This window comes from Rattus norvegicus, chromosome 1, assembly GCF_036323735.1.
Source record: "Rattus norvegicus strain BN/NHsdMcwi chromosome 1, GRCr8, whole genome shotgun sequence".
Classification (NCBI taxonomy): Eukaryota; Metazoa; Chordata; class Mammalia; order Rodentia; family Muridae; genus Rattus; species Rattus norvegicus.
In genome coordinates, this window is record NC_086019.1 from 15,776,471 (window position 1) to 15,800,218 (window position 23,748).

The following is a 23,748-nucleotide window of genomic DNA, read 5'->3' on the forward strand; positions in this document are numbered from 1 at the left end:
GGGTGTATATAAGCCGCGCCATGCTGGGGCCCCGAGTCCCCCTCTTTAAGATGTAATAAACGCTTTGCTGCAGAAGGATCCTGGTGTCCACGCGTGCGTTCCTGCTGGCGAGACGATAGCGCGTGACACATATATATATTCATGTTTGTGGCAGAAATACTTGGGAGTGGAATTGCTAGATAATAGCATATATTCGTGTTTAGTTTATAGAAACTTGTGTTTCCATTTCCTTGTATTTCTCCCTCTTTTTGCCTTCGATGCCTTTTTAAGAAGATGAAACCCACACATGCTGGCGGCTGAACACATTTATAGAAAAAGGACTACTAACAGAATTCTGTAAGCTCAACAGTAAGAAATTAGCCAGCCTTGAACCATTCCTTAGAACCCCCCCCCCAGGGGTCACTAAAGTCCAGCTTCTTAAACTTTGTTTCATGATTCAATACGGATGTGTGTAACTGGAGGTGGAAATTGCAAACATTTGGCAACAATCTTGAGTGCCCAATGACCAAAAATTAATTCTAAATCGAGCATATAATAAATCCAGGGTACTTGGGGAAACCCTCGCCTGATTTTCACTGTGTGACGTCACTGCAGCCTTGGTCCGGAACGCAATCTCTGTCCCTTGCGTAGAGCGTGCTCTCACACCATGTAGCGGCAGCACATTCTGCCTGAAATATCTTAGGTCAGGTCAGGGACTTCGTGAACAGCATCGTTGCTGTATGCAGAAAGATTTCTGCTCTTGTACAAACACCGTGGTCTATCTATGCCTCACTGGGAGGAGGCGGAGCAAGGTCTGAGGTAGCGGTCTACAGCCCGTGTCTTCCTTCACTGGTCTGGAAGAGGAAACAGTAGAGTCTCAGAGAAATGTGGTGGTTTCAGGTCTCCTGAGGGTTACCCAGGCACCTCCAGTGGAGTCAGAGAGTTGGGGTTGGGGGGTCCATGGTGCTTCCCCTCTGGGTGTCTGGGCACCAGGCAGAGAGGGGAGGCAGAGTCCTGGATGGGAGGAGTCCTGTCTGCCTGTCTGACTGGGAGCGAGAGCTGAGTATTCCAGAGGGGCTAGAGGGGAGAAAGCCTTCCTTGGGAGTTTTAGCCAAGGCTCTTTAGTTGAAGGCCTTTCCCTAACAGCACTCCGAGATGACCCTTGCTACTGGTTGATTTGATGGTGGATATAAATGCATGCACTTTATTAGGGGTGAACCAACATTGAATACCCTTTGCAGGATCCCCAGGAAGAGAAGCTCACTGGCTGAAGGCTCAGGGCTTCATAGATACCTCATTAGCATGGAGAAGAACTCCAGCTGTTATTTGACTTGACTCAGTGCCCACGGTCCTCAGTAGGTTGTCATGGTTACACGTTCCAGGGCAGGTACACAGAAAGAAAGGGAATAGCTCCTACAGGTCTCAGATCTCCAAGATTCCCTAGGGTCTGAGTTCACTCAACCTTGCCAGTTCTTATGTCTGTCTGGCAATTTTGTGCTGTTTTCTTATGCAAAGCAGTGTTCTCAGCATTGATAATTATAAAACAAAGTACCGATAAACATTGGGGAACATTGAAAACTCTCTACACCCTGTATTATTAAACGTCCGCCCCAGATTTAATGCTTCATAGGAAAATGAATGAGAGCATCTGCCTTGGCTGCTTTTTTATTGTGGTGGTAAGACCGCATTACAACTTATAGAAGAAAGAGTTTGTTGGGACTTATAGTTCAGAGGGTGGGAGTAGCAGGAGGAGCTGATACTGAAATCTGGTTCTTGTTTTGGTCAATAATGAAGGCAGAAACCAATTGCTAAGCAAAGGGCGAAGATATGACTTCTGGGTCTCAGGAGAAAAAAAGGAGACTCAAGGAAAAGGCCTCGGGGGCACCCAGGGTCTCCAGCCTCCGACATACTTGGGGGCCCTGAAGATTGGCCAGAGCTAACTGACAGCTGACAAGAATAGGGCAGGAAACTGCTCCAGTAAACAAATTCTAAAGTAATAAGGCTAAGTGTGAGTTTTTTATCCTCAGATTCAAAGGTCTCAGGTGAGGTTGGTAACACAGCTCCTGGGCAAAGGAAGTAGTAGCTGGAAGGAGCAAAAGAAAAACGGAAGGGAGTCAGTGGAACAAGAACTGGGAAGTTTCATCTTACCTACAAACTAGAAGCAAAGACAGCAAGAATGGGTCTGGTGTTGGCATTTGAAACCTCAAAACTTACTCCCAGTTACACACTTCCAGCAAGGCCACACCTCCTGATTGTTCTGAAACCGTTTCATCAACTATGGACAAAACATTCAAACAGTAGAACCTGTGACACCATTCTCATTCAAACCACCCCATGGAGGAAGGGTCAGTGGTGGCTTTGTTCAGGATTCGTATTATAGGGCTCCCTACTTAGCTCTCGTGAACTTTGCATTTGTTTGTGGGTTGATGTCTGTGTGCAGGTGAGGGCAGGCACAAGATAAGGCAAGGCCTGTGATTGGACAGTGAAAAAGTAAGGTGGGCACAGAGTTTTGGAGAGAGGAGAGAGAGGGGAGAAAGGGGAGAGAGAGAGAGAGAGAGAGAGAGAGAGAGAGAGAGAGAGAGACAGAGAGAGACAGAGAGAGACAGAGAGAGACAGAGACAGAGACAGAGACAGAGAGACAGAGACAGAGACACAGAGACAGAGACAGAGAGAAAGAGAGACAGAGAGACAGAGAGACAGAGACATAGAGACAGAGAGAGACAGAAAGACAGAGAGAAAAGAGAGACAGAGACAGAGAGGAGAGAGAGAAAATGAGAGAGAGAGAGAGAGAAAATAAGAGAGAGAGAGAAGTTGGGGGAAAAGAAGCAAGATGGAGAAAGAGAAGGATGACCCAGATCTGTGTGACCTTAAATGGCCACAGGCATCTATGACTATCTTATAAGGGATGCATAATTACAAGTCAATGTTTTTTCTCCGTGGGTAGTTGATAAATCAATTATCAATTGGCTCTGGGTTTATTGTGTGGATGTTCTGTGGGGTGAGAATTTACTGATATAAATCCGAATGGCAACTTACAAACATCTACAGTTTTGCTTTTAACGGGCTTCTGAGAGTTGTGACTGTAACCACAGCGGGTAGATGGCTAGGAATGTGAACAGAGTTCCCAGCAGAGAGCAGAAAGATAGATGCCGCTGATGGGGCTAGCCATGGAGGTGGAGAGACCACTGGGGACAGAGAGTAGCCGGAGGTAGCATGACTTGGTGCTGGGTGCACTGAGATATCTTTCTTATTTACTACTACGCTCGGTGTGTATAGAATCAAGACAATCTTATCTTCCTGGGGCGTACCCTGTGACTCAGACCACACCAGCATCAATTGCCTAGTTGAACAGATATAAAATCTTGCAAGTGTTGACACATGATTTGCTCATCTCATGGTAAACCAACTGTGGGAACAGTAAGTTTTTCTCAGGAGACAGCATCTGAGAGCTGCTGATCTCCAAACCTCAAATCCAGGGTTTAGCAATGGTTGTAGGACAGCTTGACAGGGTGGTCTGAAAGGTGTGCAGAAAGATGACTGGGGGCTAGGGAAATGAGAGGGAGCTGGGAGGTCTACACAGATGTGCACCTTTAATGCCTCTCACAGGACACAGGCAAAGGTGGAGTTCACCTGATCTGAGGGTGGTTTTTCAGCCCACAAGTCTCCCAGGTGAGGACTAGGAAGGGTGAACTAGCTTGAACTAGACAAAACTAACTCCAAATTCCAGCAAAACACCGTAACCAGGTGTAACTGCGGCTAGAGATGGCCTCCGTAGCAAAGACCTTAGTGAGGTCTAAGACTTAAGAGTCAGCTGAGAGGGTTCTAAAAATAATGCAGAAACCCGGAAACTCAGGGTTTATGCTGTGGGGATTATTCAGGCTGGCTGTCACAGATAGTTGTGTTTACCTCTTACTTGGGAGAGGGAGGGGGAGGGGAAAGAGGAGGGAGAGAAGGAGGGAAGGGGGGAGAGAGAGAGAGAGAGAGAGAGAGAGAGAGAGAGCGCGCGCACACACACACACACACACACACACACACACACACACACACACACACGTGCGCACCCACGAGCAGGAAGGGGAGGAGGAGGGGAAGGAAGGGGGAGGGGGAGACTGGGAGAGGTAAAAAGAGGGAGGGATGGAGGGGAGACAGACGGACGGACGGACAGACAGAGAGACAGAGACAGAGATCCTCTGATGAGACATAAATTCTAAAAATGTAATGTTAGGATCCTGCCTCTGCCTGGGCCTAACTGACTGCAGCAGACGGAAAGGGGTATTTTGTAAATCTCTAGCTAACAGATTTCCCAGTTCTAGGATCTCTCACCTAGGAAATGAGCTAACAACAAAGGGGTATTGGTACCCTGCTCCCTGCCCCTTGCCTTGCCTCCTGTCTAGGAATCAGAGGGCCTGGCTGCAGGCTTTTGTTGTGAGCTCTCCACCACCCTCGGAAAGGTATAAAACGGAGACCTCAGTTCTGCCGAATGAGCTCGGATTTCCGTCTTCAGAGACATTGACATGTTGTCCCACTCTAGTGCTCAAAGAGCCTGGCATCTCTAGCTGTCTGTGGCATTGATGACGTCCAATAAACTCTGTACTCGGCAGTAATCAGTTTCACAGTGTCCTTCCTGAAGCCCGGTCCTGACAGAAAGCAGCACTGCAGGAAACCCTTCTGCCAGCTTCTAACAGGAAGTGCAGGGGGCCCCACAGGGTAAGAGGAAGAACTTTCTCTGCAGGACCACGTCCCAGCTGCAGAAGCCCCCTCACGGTGTCCTCTGAGACCTGCTCACTCCCGGTGATTCTGGAACCGAGTGTAGCCGAAGTGGCTATTTTGTCCGAAGTGAGTCATGTGTAAGCAGAACAGCCTCCTGTTCTCAGAAAACACTTCAGAATTCCTCAGAACTCCCTGGCATTTCTGTACTGAAATCTCCCGCACTGAGCAAAAGAAAGAAGAGGCCCTTTTTAAGGTCACAAATAGAACAAAAAGTTAAGTAAATAGGAGTTAACACCTTTTGATGCGCAGCCAGCTTAGTATTGTCAGTAAAGAGACATTAAACATTTATTTTCATGTCTACACTGAGAAGAGAGCGATCAACGCTCTTGAAATTTGTATTTTTTTTATTTTTATTTTTTAAGCCTTTGTGAATAAGTTTGGTGTTTGTTTTGTCTTCCACCTCCCCATCTCTTCCCACCCCCATGCTTCCTCTGCTCTTCCGTGTGGTCTCCCCTCTGACTGTTCCTCCCCATGACTCTTGTGTCATTCATTCTTTTTAATCTTCCCCATCTCCTTATGTTGGTCTCCTTTTTAGACTTCTTAGACTTAGGGAGGACATGTCATTTGTGTCTTTCCCAGTTTGGGCCACCCCACTGAATATCATACTTTCCAGATTCATCCATCCGTTTCCTGTAATCCTCACTTTTCACACCTGAGTAATATTCCATTATATGCACTCAGCACGTCTCATTATCCATTTATCTATTCACCGACATCTACACCAATTGGCCTTCACAGCTACTTTTCATACGCGGAAAAATAATGAATATGGCTATGCAGGTGCCTCTATACCACAGTAGATACGAACCACAGGGTGTTGGCCCAGGGAGTGCAGTAGCCAGGTCATGAATCTCCACATTGATTTCCACAATGACTTACTAATTAGCATTTCTACCGGCAGTAAATAAAAACACCTCCTCCCCCAATACCTTTGCAACATTTCTTGTCGAGTTTCTTTACAGCCATTCTGGTGTTAGGGTAGTATAAACAGTTTTAAAATACTTATTGGCCACTTGTGTTTATTTTTTTAATTGCGTTCACTCTCTTATTTCCCAGGTAAGAGAGTCTAGAACTGGGGAGTCTGTAGGGAGTTACAAAAAAAACAAAAAACAAAAAACAAAAAAACCCCCAAAAAACAAACAAAAAACAAACAAACAAACAAGCAAAAACAAAAACAAAAACAAAAAACCCTCTTGGTCTGGGCCATTAGTTTCATTAATTCATTAATAGACCAGAAGCTTTGTTTTTTTTCTTGAGGTTTTTTTTTTTTTTTTTTTAATTCTGGATCTTAGCGCAGACGCTGCCTAAAAAATAGCTAGCAAAGTTCCTCTCCCATTTTATGGGCTGTCTGTCTGCTCAGCTGTTAGTTTCTTTGGCTATCCGGAAACCTTCTATTTTCAGATAGTCCCGTCTGTGGACTCTTGAGCCTAGCTCCTTTGATAATGGAGTCTAAGCCAATGTCCTGGGGAATATTCTCTGTTTTTCTTTAGCAATGCCAGCATTTTAGGTTTTTAAGGTAAGTTCTTTGGTCTGCTTCTAGCTCAGTGTGTGCAGGGTTAATGGTATGTCTCTCGTTTCGTTCTTCTACAGGTGGGCAGCCAGCAACATTTGTTGAATAAACCACTTTCTGCCCCTCTGCAGATTCGAACCACCGTCATCAGACATAACCAGTCATAGCTTCGCTGGTTTGTTTCAGGTTCTCCGTTCTGTTCCACTGCTCTGCCTGTCTGTTTTTACGGCAGTCCAAGGAAGTCTGTCGTCACCGTGGCGCTGTCACGTGATTGGACGTTAGTTAAGATATTGTGATATCCGATCTCTGTAGGATTGCTTCGTCTACTTGTAGTCTTTTCTGTTCCATAGAAGGTTTTGAATTGTCATTTTTATTTCCCTAGTTCTCTCAAGGATGACATTGGAATTTTGAAAGATATTGCATCGAATCTGAAGGTTGACTTTGGCAGTGTACCCATTTTCATGATGTTAATTCTACCAACCAAGGAGCAAGAACGGTCTTTCTTTCATCTACTGGGGTAGCATATACCTTTACCTTCATCACTTCTGCTCTAGATATTGTGACCACCACTCTTGAGTCTCACGTCCGTCTGTCTCTCTTAATCTAGCAGCAGTATCATAGTTGCATAGCACCAACTGTGTATTAAGCCCTGCTTGTATTAAGTCGCACGAATACCACGGCAGCCCTATAAAATAAAAGCAGTGCCATGATCATGTCTTAGTGGGCTGAAACTGGGGCTGCAGGCTAAGCATACGCTTCCTGTCACTCAGCTAATAAAGAGGGTTCGACGTCAACCTATCCAGCCCCATCCTTATATCTTTGGATGATGGCAGTCCTTGCTGAGGAAGAGCTTGAGGGTTGAGAGCCTGGAGCATCAGCTCAGTGAGTCAAATGCTTGCTGTGCAAGCATCAAGACCTGTATGTGGATGCTTGCCCTTCACATCAAAGCCAGGTATGTGGTTGTCAAGATGGCTGGTGGAATAACGACACTTGCAGCCAAGCCTGATGACTGGAGTTCAGCCTCCAGATTCACATGGTAGGCTAGGGGAGGTGTTCCCACCAACTCTACTTTTCCCATATAATATATTTTGATCATATTCTTCTCCCTCCTCCACTTCCTTCAAGATCCTTCCACTTCCTACGCACCCAAGATCATGCTCTTTCTCTTTAAAAAAAAAATAAAAGACTAAAAATCAAACTAAGCCAACAAGCAGAAAGCACAAAACATCAACAAAAATAACCCCACACAACACATTGAATCCATTTTCTGCTATTTAACTACTCCTCAGCCTCAGCTCTGCCACGAAGTATAGTGGAGATAACCAGGGTCACTCGATTGGAAAAACAACAATAACAAACAAAACTGAACTTCCTCTCCCAGCAGCTATCCATTGCAAACAGCTTCCTAGTTAGGAGTGGAACTTTGTTCCCGCTTAGCATCTTCGTGGAAGAATTTTGTCCGTCTTGACTTTGTATAGGTCTTGTGTGAGTTGCCATAGCCTCTGTGAGCTTGGTGGTGTCTACAGAATCCCTGGAGTCGTCCACCACCACTTACTCTTAGGACCTTCCCGCCTCCCCTTGCATTTCAGGTAGCATAAGTACATGTTGTATTTAGCATCTCCACCAAGTCTTATTCAGCTCTGGACACTGATGATTTCCACAGAGATGTACTTCTCTTGAATGTACACAATCTGAGCATCCCTTTGACCAGAATGTCTTCCTGAATGGCTACAGTTCAGTCTGCCGTTCTCTTTCTCCAATTCCTTCTACTTCCTTTTTTCTCTGTGTTTCTATCAGAGCCCAATGTAATGGTGCATTGGATTGAGGCCAAAATTTACATCTCCTGGGAGGCTGCTATTAGGGATTGTAAGCAATTAATAGTGATTTCTAGAATGATTTGTTTACCTCCTAAAGATTCTATTGCAACTCATACTCACAGTATATGTGGTTATTAGCTCTTTTGGATGTTGAAGGTGAGGAGAATATTGAATGTGTGCAGTAGAAAACTTTGAGGAGGGTTTATTTGCAAGGGGAAACTGCACAGTCTGAGACCCTGTCAGGATTCAGAACCTCAGGCCAGCATCAAAGTAATATCAACCTCAGTCTCAGACGGGTGTCCAGAAAGCCCTTTGGAGAGGGTGGCAGGTGAAGAACGGGAGAAGCTGAGTGGATTTTTGAACTGGCCAGGGTCCCAGCTCTAACTTAGTCTGGTCAACACTGTTACAACTTACACGTGTCAAGGTCCTGCTGTGACTAGGCAAGGGCCCCAATCAAGGTATCTGAAGAAGTCACTGTTTTTAAAAAAGGCTACAATGTCTTACTCTGGAGGACTGCAGGGAAGGCTTAGCACATGTGAGATTTCTGAAACAGATCCTTTACTAGTTCAATGTTGTGCTTATAGATTATGTCAGCTTTAGATCAAGGAGAGCTTACAAATCCTTTAGAGTGACTTTGCTTATCTCTCCCAACAGGGCTCAGGGATAAGCAGCCCCGGACCTGAATTCTTCCAACATCCCTCCACCTCCAGTGTGTGAGCTCATTTCTCTTCAATTCATGATTACTTATTTTGAAAAACATTCTTAGAGAAGTTTACATCACTTAAAAGACAAAACTAAAAATGCCATATCGCTTTCAAGTTTATAAACAGAAAGTACTTTTTCCCGGTTTGTTTGGTAAGAGCATTTTATCTTCCATTAGCGAACAGACACAATGTCAAATGTCGGCTTGACAGATCTAGCAGAGAAAAGGACTGCTAGGCTTCACCTTTCCTTCAACATTTTTATTATTTAATTACTTATTTGTGTGTGTGTGTGTGTGTGTGTGTGTGTGCATGCGAGCTCGTGTTCACATGCTGTCAAGCATGTGTGGAGGTCCTGTGAGTCCCAAAGTTGGAATTCAGGTCATCAAGCTTGGTGGCAAGCGCCTTTGTTGACACAAGCTGTTGAGCCGAGCCAGTTCCAACTTAGATCCATGTAATAGTCACATGACCGTGAGCAAGCCTCTCAACTTTTCTAAGCCTAAGTTTCTTCCCTTGCTAGATCAGCTGAAACACAAGAGTCTTGGGCATGGAGTGCTAAGGTGTGTTTGCTCAGTTTTGCACAATCATAATGTACAGCCAGCAGCGAGATCTTTTTCTTTTAAAGATACAAAGTCTATTGGAGGACAACAAGCTATTGTTAAATACAATGCTAACTCCGTGTTTACAGTCATATTCTCTGGCTTTCAGTGTTCTCTGAATTTTAAGGAAACACCCTGTCTTTCCTTAAGATCGCGTTGGAAATCACTCAGGAAAGTCATTTCTCTTTGTTCTTCTGAGGAGTTCCACAAAAGGAAAAGCCCAGAGAAATTCTTTTAGATCTGTAACTATCAACATAGTCTCATAATCTTAAAATATCAAGGGTTATTTTTTGTTTTGTTTTGTTTTTAATGAAACTGAACTTCTACTGGGTTCTTCCGCATTGCGAACATCTTGCTCATTGGATAAAGGTGCCCAATGACCTAAGTTAGATTTACAGAGCCCACATGGGGAAAGGAGGGAATGGATGCTTGCAAGGTGTCCTCTGACCTACACACACACACACACACACACACACACACGCACACACACACACACACACATACATGCACACATGTACACATGCACACACAAACACACTCTAATTAAAAATAGTAGCAATGCCCTTATTTGGAAATAACCATCATAGTCTGTGTGAATGTGGTCCTTGGGGTTTTTCAAAGCCTTCACAAAGCCTCGCTTCTGTTTCTGTAATCCTTGCTGAGTAAGGCAGAGCAGGGCAGCATTACAGCCACGGCAGATGAAGTGGAGTTAAGAGCTAAGTGGGCTCCTGGACCCTGACTACCTAACTAATGAACCCAGACAAGACACCACACCACTGGTTACAGAGCAAACTGCCCTACCCCACAAGCTTTCAGGGGAGCTGGAAAAAGGAAGAGAAGCTCCTAGACCATTCCAGTGGCATTTCATTCAACAAATGACATGTGTTTGCCCGCCCCAAAGAGACAAAAATGGGAAGACAGCAGTATTTTGAATTTTAAGAGAAATTCCAAACAAAAATGTTAATTAACACATCATAGACAGTGACATTGCATATTTTCATGACTTTAAATGTTATAGAAATTCATATTTTATTTCCTTGTACACTGTTACTTACTCTTCCCAATAGAAGTTTTGTTCGTGACTTTACTTACTGTCTTAGTCAGGGTTTCTATTCCTGCACAAACATCAGGACCAAGAAGCAAGCTGGGGAGGAAAGGGTTTATTCAGCTTACACTTCCACATTGCTGTTTATCACCAAAGGAAATCAGGACTGGAGCTCAAGCAGGTCAGGAAGCAGGATCTGATGCAGAGGGCACGGAGGGATGGTACTTACTGACTTGCTTCCCCTGGCTTGCTCAGCTCTCTCTCTTATAGAACCCAAGACCACCAGCCCAGGGACGGCACCACCCACAAGGGGTCCTCCCACCCTTGATCACTAATTGAGAAAATGCCTTGCAGTTGGGTCTCATGGAGGCATTTCCTCAACTGAGGCTCTTTTCTCTGTGATAACTTCAGCTTGGATCAGGTTGATGCACAAAACCAGCCAGTATCCTTCTTTCCTTCCTCCCTCCCTCCCTCCCTCCCTCCCTCCCTCCCTCCCTCCCTCCCTCCCTCCCTCCCTCCCTCCTTTCGTTTGGTTGGTTTCTTAGTTTACAGGAGGAGGGAGATGGTTGTTTTGGGGGGGGGGGGTGTTTTTTCCTTACCCAGCCGAGTTTTAAATCTGCTCAGTGACCAGAAGAGGGCAGTATGAGCTAACAAAACAGAAGCCGTGCATCCTAACCCCTGACCCACTCTGCTCCGTTTAGATGCTGTGTCATTCCCGTCTTTGCAACATTAACTAAAACACCAAAAACTCATTAAAAGATGGGAAGGGAAAGGGGAGAGGTTGAGAGAAGAAGGGAAGGAGATGGCTTTTTAAACCTCCTTATGGAATAAGATGAGGTGACACTGCTGTAAGAAAACGTGTTTCAGTCCTTGCTGGGTGTGGACTCTGAATTAAGTGCCGTAAAATTGAGGGAGAAGAGTTAAGATATCAGACTGCTTTCCACTGGATCTGTTCTTTTTTTTTTTTTTTTTTTCTTTTTTTCGGAGCTGGGGACCGAACCCAGGGCCTTGCCTTCCTAGGCAAGCGCTCTACCACTGAGCTAAATCCCCAACCCCACTGGATCTGTTCTTTGCAGGCTCTGTTTACCTATTTATTTAATAGAGGCTTTGGGTCTGAACGCCATGCTAGGACCTGGCTGGGCCCCAGACCCTCTAGACCCTCCACAGAGCTGCCCTGGTGATTAGAGGCAGACAGAAGACAAGCAAAGGGCGAAAATGCATGTGGTGTGTGGTAAACCGTCCCAAATGTCCAATGGTACGTAGTTCAATGGCAAGCGCATAAAAAGAAAACGCTGCTTCTTGGCATCTGGGGAGACTGAGGCAGGTTTGAGATGAGACTCGTGGGATTTTGACGGTAGCAAGCAGTAGAACAGAAAGACGGCACGTGAGTGGGAATTTCAGGTCGAGGAAACTTAGGTAGGCAGGTGGGTTGTGTCTGGCGTTGTGGAAAACTATCACTTCTAGCGTCTGGATGCCAGGACACTGAGAAGGACCGAGCAAGTGGTCCGCAGGAAGAAGGGGATGGGAGGGGCAAAAGCGAGCTTAGGAGGAGAGGAGACAAGCCTAGACAGCTCTGAATACACTGCATCTTCTTGGTGAGGCTTGGTGTGGAACCAATTTCGTAAAGACTTGCGCCGCCACGTGCGGTAAACCGAGAAAAAGCAGGGCCCACTACAGAAAGTTTCCATTATAGGTCCACGTACCTGTGTTTGTTGCAGATGTGATTCGCAGCTATACCACGATGTTGAGGGACGTTGAAGGTGGAAACCCTAGTGTCAAAATTCACCTCCCTTCTCAACCTCCCTAATGCCCTGACCCTTTAATACTGTTCCTCAAGTTGTGGAGACTTACCCCCCAGCCATAACATTATTTTCATTGACACTTCATAACCCTAACTTTGCTGCCGTTGTGAATTGTAATGTAAATATCTGTGTTTTCCGGTGGTCTTTGGAGGATTCTCAATCTCACAGATTGAGAACCACAGCATTGTACCCTAGGCTGTTGATGTGAATAGCGATGTCACAGGACCGGTCCAAGCGTCAGAGAAGAGGCTGTTTAACATATTTTAGCCTTTGCTAGGAGACAGGGACATTAATGAGACAACAGTGGACTGAGATTGCAATGCCTTCCCTTTCCTTCTGCCGTGTCACAGCGTGAAAGTCTGTCTCTCCCCGTGTGTGCCTCCTAACTGTCTTCTAACACTATGCCTGAATATTCATTTCAGAATTATTAGGTTATTGTGAATGATAAGATTTGTCCCCCTCAAAATTTGTTTCTTGGTATTTTTCACACGGTGCAAGAGTAGAATTATCTGGTTTGGGATCCAGCTGTACAAAATGCAGAAAGGAACGCCTTGTCTGAGCATGGGCAATGCTACTGCACTGTGGCTGAAGAATTGCCTGGGCAGCTATCTGGGTCACACAACACAGAAAATGCCTAAGAAGAAACCATATTTGTTCGAGCCTTTCAGGGTTTTCTTTTTCCCTCGATATGGTGCTAGCCCCATTGATCTTAATGATTTTGCTAACAGATACCTTTTAAAAAATCAGTTTTAGAAAACAACACGTCGCTTATTTATTTATTTGTGTAGTGTACCCTTCCCCGGGTCATTCCTTTCTGCATTTAAGGCTTCCTCTTTCTGTTTCTATGCTTAGAGCAAGACAGTCATTGTTTACTATTTAAGGAATGAGTCTGAAACTCCTAAAGTACTTTTACTTGCCACTGTAGAGAACACTGTGTGATTGTGTGTGTGTGTGTGTGTGTGTGTTCTCCTTGATAACACCCCTGTTTTTCCTGTTGTTGTTTTGTTTTGTTTTGTTTTTGTTTCCTGACTTTCTAAAATTCAGGCAAGAATGGGTTCATGCTCATGTGGCGGAATGAAGCCACAGCCTTCGTTAAGATTTAATGAGACAATACCCATCACAATATGCTCTTAAAACATGACTCAAAGGTTTCCCCCATGTTTCAGATCAGCTTTCCAGGTTGCTCAGCTGAGGTGTTCTGTTGACCACTGGTGTAGGCAGCTCCATGGTTACCATACATGTGTTAGCTGCAGTTCCAGGCCTATCACAGGAAATTCTAGAAACCTCCATGAGAACAGGGATATTGTTCTGCCTGTTTTACAGGAAAGGAAAATGGGTCACAGCATGGTAAATTCTTTGCCTCAGAGCCTACAGTGATGGCACCGAAGTCTGTGCTCAGCTGTTGTGCATCAGAATCTGTGTACTTGACCTCTAAACTTTGTATAGACGATTTGAAAACAATGGCCTCAAGTTGCAATGGGAAACTCTTTATTTGAAAGGGAACTGCAGCCATAGAGAAGCTATTTCTCCATTCCTCAGTCCTGAAGATTCCTTCCCTTCTCTACTTCCTCCCTCCTTCCATCCCTCCCTCCTTTCCTTCCCTTCTTTTCTCTCATCTCCCTCTTTGCTTTCCATATTACCCTTCCTGCTTTATCTCCCTTCATATTAATATCCTCCAGAGGCACAGTGGGTATAATCTCCAGGTACATGGAAAGCAGTAACCTAAACTCTACACACTCAGCCTTCTCATAGGAGCTGAATAGATGCTCAGATCTGACTACGGCACGAAGAGAAGTCAGGAATTTCACTACCTCTGTTTGCTTTGTTCTCTGGAAATACATATTCTGTGTTCCTACCCTCACTCCATGGTAGATCTTCTGCAATGAATATTTGAAGCTACACTTAGAAACTTCATTCTCCTCTCTTCCTTGAGGCATGTCCAACCCCAGTAGAACTTCTTTAATTTCAAGGTCACCATTAGCATTTGAAGAGTTCAAATTACCAGGTCACTGCCACAGAGATTCCTCCACATCTGTATTTACCACTGCATTATTCACAAGAACAAGAAAACAGAAGCAACTGTGAGCCCATCGTCAGATGAACGGATAATCAAAACATGCTCCTTATGCTGAGTGGGATTTCATTCACCTGTAAACACGAGTGAAAGTATACAATTTGTGAGACAAGGTGTGGATAAGAAAAAGCATTAAGCCAGGTAACACAAACGGGGAAAGAACAATGTCCCACATACTCTCTCATATGTGCCTCTTAGCTTGTAATGTTTACATGTGTGTTTATCAGTACTTGTGAGTCAGTACAGGCTACAAAACTTGAAAGAAGAGCATGGGACAGGGGAGCTCTGAGAAAGTGGGGGATGGTAATAAGATACATGTAACATACAAGAAAAGGAGGGGGGAGGGCCACAGAGGGTCAGGGGGTCAGGAGAAAAAGTAGGAGATAGAATGTTTTAAAAATTGTTTTAATGGGGGGGCTGGAGAGATGGCTCAGTGGTTAAGAGCATAGACTACTCCAGAGGTTCTGAGTTCGATTCCCAGAAACCACATGGTGGCTCACAACCATCTTTAAGAGGATCTGATGCCCTCTTCTGGTGTGTCTGAAGACAGTGACAGTTTCACTCACATACATAAAAAAATGTTTTACTGCCATAATGAAACCCAATACTCTGTATGTATGCTATTTTAAAAATAAATGTTTAAAGACAGATCTTTCTCTACCTCTAAACTCACAGTGGTGCTGGACAGAAGCAATGGTCCGCACAGCTGCTAGTCTAATAGCAAGCTGGTACCACGTAAAGCGTCTGCAAAATATAACTAACATCGAGAAAGGGAAGAACAGAGTTATGAGCTAGAAACATTCTCTCCTAATGATAATTTCATATCTGCATTAGATTTCAAAGGGCAGGGCAAAAGTAACATCGGATAAATATCAGCCATCGGGACCACCTTTTTAAACCTCAAGTTTTATGAGAACCATTTAACTTATATTTCGTCCTTTGATTTCTTCTTCCAGCATGTATGTTGGGGTCACAGTATGTGAACAGATGGGATATATGGCAGAGGCCAGCTAATTAACATTAAAACAGGGGACCCATTGTCTTCCTATAAGTCCCATCCATCTACCTTCATTTCTGTCACCGTGGTGCCTAGCAGTTCTCTGACTGAGTGCTGTGAATGCGCCACGGAACAAAATCAACTTCCCATCATGCTGCTTCTTCGTGTGCAAGAAGCTGTGTCTGCATAGGCACCGAGTCCCTGGGTGATGTTGGTAACTAAGCTGCCCCTTCTAAGGATGAGACTACAGAGATTTGTGTGCAGAAGTCTCTGACGTTCAGATGAATGAAAAAGAATGCGTATATTTTAAGTCTCGTTAGGATCAGTCTTGCAGTTACTAACTATAAACATCAAGATTAGAGCAACCCCAAAAGTTTGAAGCGAGAGAACATCAGAAAGTATGTGGCTCTCACAAGCCTGCTTCTGTGCAGCATGGTGGACCAGACATTTACCTACGACTTTTATAATTATTGCTTCTTCCTGGAATTTACTTTTATGCTTGGGTTGGATTTCCTTATAAATGCAGGGCAGTCTGAGCCACATGAAAGTTCTCGGATTTAATTTTTAAGTATTTTTCATGAAGGTCCTGTGCTGCCTGTAGCAGAACACTGACAATAGCTAGATGTAGTTGAATGGCTACGTAATTCAGCCACATCATGCCTAGGTCTACATCTGCAAAGACTCGACAGAGTCCTCGGAAGACATATTCTTACAGTTCTGTTCACTACAGCACCATTCACAGCAGCCAAGATACGAAAGGAGCCCTAACCCCTCTCAGTAGACGATGTATGAAAACTGGGGCCTACAATGCATTGCTATCATATCTTTAAAAAGAAAATCTGTCACATGCTATGACGTGGAGAGCCTTAAAAGGAGTCTCCTAAACGCTGTAAGCCAGCTTAAAGATAATTACTACTTAATGCTACTTACAGGCATTAGCTAAAGTAGTTAAATCCACAGAAACAGAAAATGGAGTAGTAGGTTTCAAGGGCCAGAAGAAGGCAAACTGGAGAATTGGTGTTTGATGGACAAATCTCAGCTATGCAAAATGAAAGCATTCTGATACCTGCTGCATAATAAAGGGAGCACACCAAATTCTAGTGAGCTGTAAACTCGGAAACACTAAATTATGTATGATCATGAAAAGTAATAGACATGATTGCTCTTCTGCTGTGAATCCATGGGTTAGGGTGGCATAGAGTGAGCTCATCTGCTGTCTGGAGGGACATCAGAGAGGTCACCCTTATCAAAGAAAGCTATTCCCCCAGCTAAAGATGCATGCATTAGAATCGACTGGCATTGTCAAAGTCTGGCAGAGCCTGCCTGTAGAGAAGTTACAGCTCAAGTTCAAGTTAAGAAATGAGTCAGCAGACTAGCAAAAAAATGTTCAACTTAGGAGAATAGTGCTTTTCTTTTTTCATTCATTTTTGAAGAAAAGAATGAAGAGGGATGGCTCTCGTGTGCTGTGATGTTTTCAGACCCATGTAACATTATACCTTGTTCTTACCCACCTCTCTCCCACTACTCTTCGTTCTCCACCCCTTGCTAGTTCCCTTTTCTCACCAATAGTCTTCCTATAAGTATTCCAATTTTCACCTACCCAAGGGTTTTTTGTTTTTTGTTTCTTGTTTTTTGTTTTTGTTTTTTTTTTTGTTTTTTTTTTTCCTGGAAGATGTTTCCTTGCAGTGGCTGAAATCTACTTCCTTTTCTCACATTCTCCCCACAGGAAATATTTCATAATGGGTGGAATAATAATAATTTGTTAGGGATAATGAATTCAATCAATTATGCAGCAAGAAAGACCTCTAAGGAAGGGACTCGTCAAACAAGGTCCTCTAAAGAATAGCTCAGGAAAACGGAGGTTAGTGATTCTGGTATCGGTGGTAATGTTGCTCCTGTCAGTTTTATACGCTTATTCTGTGCCAAGTTCTCAATGCTCCTGCTTATCCCTAGATGTGCAAAACTGTGGGTTTCTGGGAGAGGGCTTGAGTCTGTGATGATTTCAGAGAGAGCTCATCTTTGATGCAACATAATGGGAAAGACCAACACACCAATTCCAAACAACAGCGGTACTGCTCTGGAATATGAAATTTTCATTTCATATGAGACAGAGGCCATCATTCCCCTACACTCTCCTCTGAACCCTGGCACACATATGCATGGCACAGCTTGAAGAGCCAATCTCCTAACTTCCCATTTGCACTACAACAGTTATGATTCATTGTTTCTGCTTTCTGTCTACAGACAGGAGCTCCATGATGATAGAAGCTTCCCCAGGCCCAGTTCTTATTATGATCTGGCTAAGCGCTTCAGGAGCGTGATTTTATTTAAATTCCATAAGGTAACAATGATTTCAAATCTTATTTTATGTGGAGAAGAAACTAATGTTGATGTAAGTTAAATGGCTTGCTTAAAGATCTAAGAGATGATAGGGTGGGGATTTGAGCCTATCTATGCTCAAATCTGGCCTATACCAGCAACAAACACAATCATCTGCATTGGGACTCATTTGTAACCAGATGCCCAAACCCAGCGCAATTCATCAAAACTGGTTCATGGAAATCTTTTTAAGATGGAAAATTCTCAAGAAAAGCAAATGACTATCAACCTTCCTCACATAAGGGGAGTCTACTGTGGTGCCTAAGACCATTGACGAGAGTCCTATTATTCAGTTTTCCTTGCCTTCAGCACTCAGCAGTTGGGTAACATGGGACGAGCTATTCAGCACCTCTATCCAATCTTCTTATCTGTAAACACAGACATTTAGACATAATTCACCATCAGGATTTGTTCTCCCGACTGGATGTGCTCCTGACTTGTTTATAATAGCACGTGGTATATACTTAAGCACTCAGTTGTCACCGGCTACTTTTACGAACTATAGCGAAGCATGTTAAAGTTTGTTTAAAAGGGAAGGGAGGTAACTTTAAAACATGGCCCCGGGTGTCTGACATTTGGCGGAGAACAGCCTGATGCCAGTGTCCAGCTGGGATACTGCTCACCCCACCACCACCAGGCTGCAATAACATTGCTCCCTGGAGAGACACTCTGGAGCTAGCTTAGATGTGCCCAGAACGTGGCTAACCCAGAAGGAGGGCTGGCCCGTTTGATGCCAGTATCCAGCTTGGACTGTGACAACTTGGGGACCAGTGCAAGCTGTCACTACCAGTGAACTGTTCACAGCAGCGGCACTGGGAAGTCTAGGCAGAGATCTGAGCTGCTGAAAAGCAAGTGCAGACAGCATATTAGAGCAGGGTAAATGTGAGAATAAATGGTAGGCATGTGACCAAAGACAGTCAGACAGACAGGCGGACAGGCGGACAGACAGACAGACTGACAGATTGAATGAATCTCCATCTTTCACCATTGTCAAGGTGCTTGGAATCCAATGCACTGATGATTCACAAAGGTCCCCAAGTGGGTGGACCTTCCACAAGAAGGTACAGAGAAAGGGAAAAGGAAGGTACAGAGCTACACTCATTTTATGAAACCAACATTACTCTTTTATCCAATCTAGACAAAGACATAACAAAAAGAAAACTATAGACCAATTTCTTTGATGAGCCTAGAGACAAAAAATCTCGACACGTATTGCAAACTGGATTTATGAATATATTAAAATGCCATACAACAGGTCACAAGCAAGCTTGCTTTATCCCAGGGATGCAAGTTTGATTCAACATACGGAAATAAATAAATATTGTGCACTATCTGAACAGACCGAAGGACAGGAATTACAAGATCACCTTGGCAGATCCAAGATGGCTCAGATGGTGACAATGTTTACTGTGTGAGCCTGACCATGTGAGTTCAATCCCCAGGGCTACAGTGAAGGAGAAGGTTCTCCTCTACATGTGTTGTGGTACATGATGAGGCAAAACCTCATTTACACAACACACGCACACACACACACACACACAGCCATGCATACCTATATACACTAATAAACACATGAAATGAGCTTTTGTTTAATATGACAGTGTTCCAGGGAATTGTGCAGAGACAGCACATTTCAAAACCATGCTTGTGGGTTGCTTTCTATCTGAATCAGAAGAAAGTTTTATTTACCTGTCTCCTTTCTGCACCTCCCAACCCCGATCCCGACTTTACATTGTCACTAGGATCATTTCGCGATCAGAAAAGAAAATGTGAGCTCGCATTAGATTCTGACCATAACAAAAAAACGGAAAGTCTTACAGAATCTGTTGTTATCTAAGTCTCAGGATCTGAAAGCCGGAGGCTAGGGGAGCAGACAGCCTGGCCTGACAGCCGCAAGGGTCAGTGCTGTGGGGCCTAGAGTGTGATTTCTAAAGATTAAGGGGCAGAGCTGCCTCAGGGCGGTGACTTTGGCTGAGTCTATGCATCTGGGTAGATGCCCCCAGACAGAAAGAACAAAGATACTGTTTCCTCTCCTCTCTCTCCCTCTCTCTCCTCTTTCTCTCTCTCTCTCTCTCTCTCTCTCTCCCTCTGTCTTTCTATTCCTGTCTTTGTGTATGTGTCTGTCTGTCTCTTTGTCTCTGTCTCTCCCTCTCTGTCTCTGGCTCTGTCTCTCCCTCTCTGTCTCTGTCTCTCTCTCTGTATCTGTCTCTTTCTATTCCTGTCTCTGTGTATGTGTCTGTCTGTCTCTCTGTCTGTCTCTGTCTCTGTCTCTCTCTGTGCATGTGTGTGTGTCTGTGAGTATGTGCCTGTGTGTGCATGTGTGTGTCTGTGTGCATGTGTGTGTGTTTGTGTGTGTGTGTGTGTGTGTGTGTGTGTGTATTTTGCTGATGCTATTCTTTATGACTGTTTTTTATGACCAGTTCTGGTTAATTATTCAATATTAAGTAGCCGATTTTTTCTCAGATCACTAATTAAACATGAAGGGAAGATAAAGATGTAGAAGCATACACTGTATCAATTATTTTTAATCCCATTAGGATGAAACTTGGATAAAGTGCAACCCTCTTTAGAGTGTATATGGCACTCTGATGTAGAACTTCCCTGGGATCCGTGCCTGCCTTTCCCCTCTCTGCCTAGTGTCCGAAGGTTCTAATTTCCCAGAATTCTTTACCTTTCCCCATCTAGGTCAGTGAGAGGAAATAGTGAAGGAAGAGTGACACAGGGTGAAGCCATTCATTTCCTAAAGCATCTCCAGCTGGAGCTCCTCTCCTGTGCACATCCACCTTCACAGAGGAAGCAGCTGTTTGCCGCTGCACTGTGGGTGGCTTCATGAGGCTGGCTTCTTCATCAGTGGTGGGGCTAGTTCTAAACTCCCTCACTGGGAAAAACCTACAAAGGTGTTTGGATTACACAACACACAGAGGGGGAAGAGGGAGGGAGAGAAAGAGACAGAGACAGAGACAAAGAGACAGAGACAAAAGGAGAGACAGACAGAGACGGAGAAAGACAGAGACACAGAGAGATACAGACAGACAGACAGAGAATAGCATGACTACAAATATATTTATATATGTATATATATATGTATAAACATATGTATACATATATATATACACACACACACATTTCAGAAGCAAGAGGAGGTTCTGTATCCTTTAAGGTACATTATTTCAATTTCCTGTCAATGGATAACTTTATGAAGTACACAAGTCCGTAAACATTCTTCAGCCCTTGCTTTCTGTGGTATGTTTTGGGGAGAGTCACCTCCGTGTGCAATCTGCTGGAGCAGTTGCCTTGAGCTCACTGTACTCGCAAGTAAATGCTCTTGGTAGATGGGGATGGCAGCTGTCAGACGCAGGCTCTCTTCCCAAGCTGTCTGTGCTGTGTTCTCTCACATCCAACGTGAGAGAAGTAGCTTGGGAGTTGATGGTGAACCCTAGAACCTTCCACGTCCAGCCTAAGACCTTCCCTGACCACCATGAAGCCAAGAATTGCCACAGGGGTTGGTATGACTACAGTTGCCAGAGGGTACATGGAGAAAGCAGGTCCACATTGGGCACTTGCCCATCTGTTGTGCCATTACCACAACCGGAAATCCACACTTAAGGGTCCGTGGATGGCCTCATCAGTGAGGAACCCGAAGATGACCCTTTTACTCCAAGAGAAGTACACGTGTGTTTTCTGACCTTTAGAAAATGCCTTTTATGGCTGGACATGTTTTTAGTGTTTCTGTCTTAATATCTTATGTGGCTCTGAATGGCTAGAGCTATTCTGGTTGGAAGTTTCTCTGATGAACTGTAGGGAAAAAAAGATGTCTGGCTCTCGATGCACAAGAGAAATGGCACTAATAAACTTAACAAGATAACTTGGCGTTATCAGAGTCCTTTCATAACCATTCTCGTCTTCGATGAAGGTTTTAGCCACTCTTACAGGGGACAAGACCCATTCACGTATACTAGCCTCTACATGATTCCAGAATTTAAATATTTATGGGCTTTCTACTCATGCTGAAGTAGAAATTTCTGGTTGTATCATGTGATGCAGGCTCGCATGATGTTTTGATGAGGCCAGACCCACAAGAGGACAAATGGTTTTTGGAGAGAACACGAGTAGAACTCAACGGACATCGAGGGGTGCCTGTGTAACCAGCTTTGTTGGTCTCTCATCTTCAGCGATCCTCACTGTGTTGAAAGAGGCGTGGCAAAGAAGTCCTGGCATTCCCGCTGGTCCTGGTCACTCCAGTGTGTGGACTCAGTGGAGGCCTGGCAGTTTCTGATGGATCGTGCCACCACTGCCGATTTGTGTTTGGTGTTCAGTGACACTTGAGTGAGATTGTTGGTATCCTGCCATTACTGAGCTGGATTGATGGTATCCTGGGAACAGAGATTGGAATTGCCCCCAAAGAGCTACTTTAAAACAGGTCTACATTCCCCTTTTTACTGTCTTTTCTCCCCTAGCTTTGGACTAGAAGGGAGGGGGGGTCAAAGTGTTTGAGAACCTTTATTAAAGTAAGTCCTGAAAAAGCTAAGCCTATACATGTAATGACAATGATGTTTTTGTTTGATTCAAATAATTTTTGTCCTTTGGGGAAACCGTGTGCTGTATGCATTTGAGAGCTAATCTTACTGTAACGGTGTTAAAAGCTGCAGCTTAAGACTCTCTGGTTGTGGGCCTTGGGTCAGTTTCACCCAATGGAGAGGCTGTTTTCGTCACATGACTTACTAAACAATTACCTTTACTTTCATGACTTCCGTGTCATCACACCAAGACCTCTTGCCACATCTGCTCATAATGAAGACTCTATCCTCCTGGTCAAGAGGGTTATGGTTTGGGTGTAAAACTGACCCAGGCACGTGTGTTTGAGGCCAGGCTCCTACAAGGCTAATGAAGCAAGATCTATAGAGAGGACTCTAACTTTATCAGTAGGTTTGATACATGTGAGTGCCTGCCCCTCTTCTGTTGGTTCCACTCTTTAGTCGCCACTATTCCACTGTACATGGACCCAGAAGCCATGGGGCTATGTGACCATGAACCAAAACTGCTGAGCCATTAGTCCCATATAAATCCTTCCTCCTTTAAGACGTTTCCCTTTTAGACACAATGACAAATGACATTTAATATAAATAGTGACACACAGAACATAACATACTGAACTCTGGCAAACTCAAGGCTGTGACTCTTTCAATAGTCAATCTGTTTTGTCTCGTACCTAAGAAATTCCAGCATCTTCCTCCTCTTCAATGAAGTGCAGTGGCTATTGTAAAATTAAACTATCATAAAATCCTGAAATTTTCATTCATGTTAACAAAACCCAAAGTTTTAAGCTAGCCTAACCTAAAATTCCCTTTTCTTTCTTTCCTCCTTTCCTTTTTCATTAGTTTTGGCTTTTGAAACAGGGTTTCAGTGGTTTTCAAGGTTGGCCTGAAACTCATTACATAGCCCAGGTTGACCTGGGCCTTGGAATCCTATTGGTTCTACCACTCTAGTTCTGGGATTATGGGTATATGCCATCGTGTCTTGTAGAATTCTATTTTAGTGTGTGCCAATTGATTTGAGGAGTGTAAGAGTTTCTTACAGAGGACGAAACACTGTACCCCAAGACCTGGAGACCCGCCAACAGACTGTCCACAGAGGATCTTACTGCTTAACTCCTGTTAACTCAGTTGAAGAAATATCTTCTGCTCAGCTACAACGTGCTAGGCCAAGGCCAGTATTGAGGTGTAAAAATGTACCCACTGATAACTCAAATATCATATCAAAATAAAAGTATGTGAGCTCAGGCATGAGGATTTAGTTCAGTAGCAAAGTGTTTGTCAGGAAGCTCAAGGCCCCGACTTCAGGGCCTTCTAAGTCCGGGGAAAGCATGTGAACCTAAATACAATTGTATTTTGTCTATGTTTTTATTTTCAATGCCCTTGTGCCTTACAGAAGAAGGGTGGTGGAATAAAGAGGTAAATGAATGAAGAAATAAAGTGAGGCGAGCAGCTGGGTCTGTAGCATGTGGTAGAGATGATAGAGTGTTTGCCTAACATGTATGGTGTCCCATGCTCTATCCCTAATGCCACAGAAATGATA

General features: G+C 44.1%; 1 long non-coding RNA gene across 2 annotated transcripts; it reads left to right on the forward strand.

The window, feature by feature from the left end:
* The first annotated feature begins 6,081 nt into the window (after positions 1 to 6,081).
* Positions 6,082 to 22,206, forward strand: LOC120098794 (uncharacterized). 2 transcript variants are annotated; one of them, XR_005497289.1, is made up of 2 exons: positions 6,082 to 8,931; positions 21,718 to 22,206. It is a non-coding gene; the product is annotated as an uncharacterized LOC120098794 (long non-coding RNA). The 2 variants fall into 2 exon arrangements; XR_005497290.1 differs by having other exon boundaries at positions 6,082 to 8,789.
* The last annotated feature ends 1,542 nt before the right edge of the window (positions 22,207 to 23,748 follow it).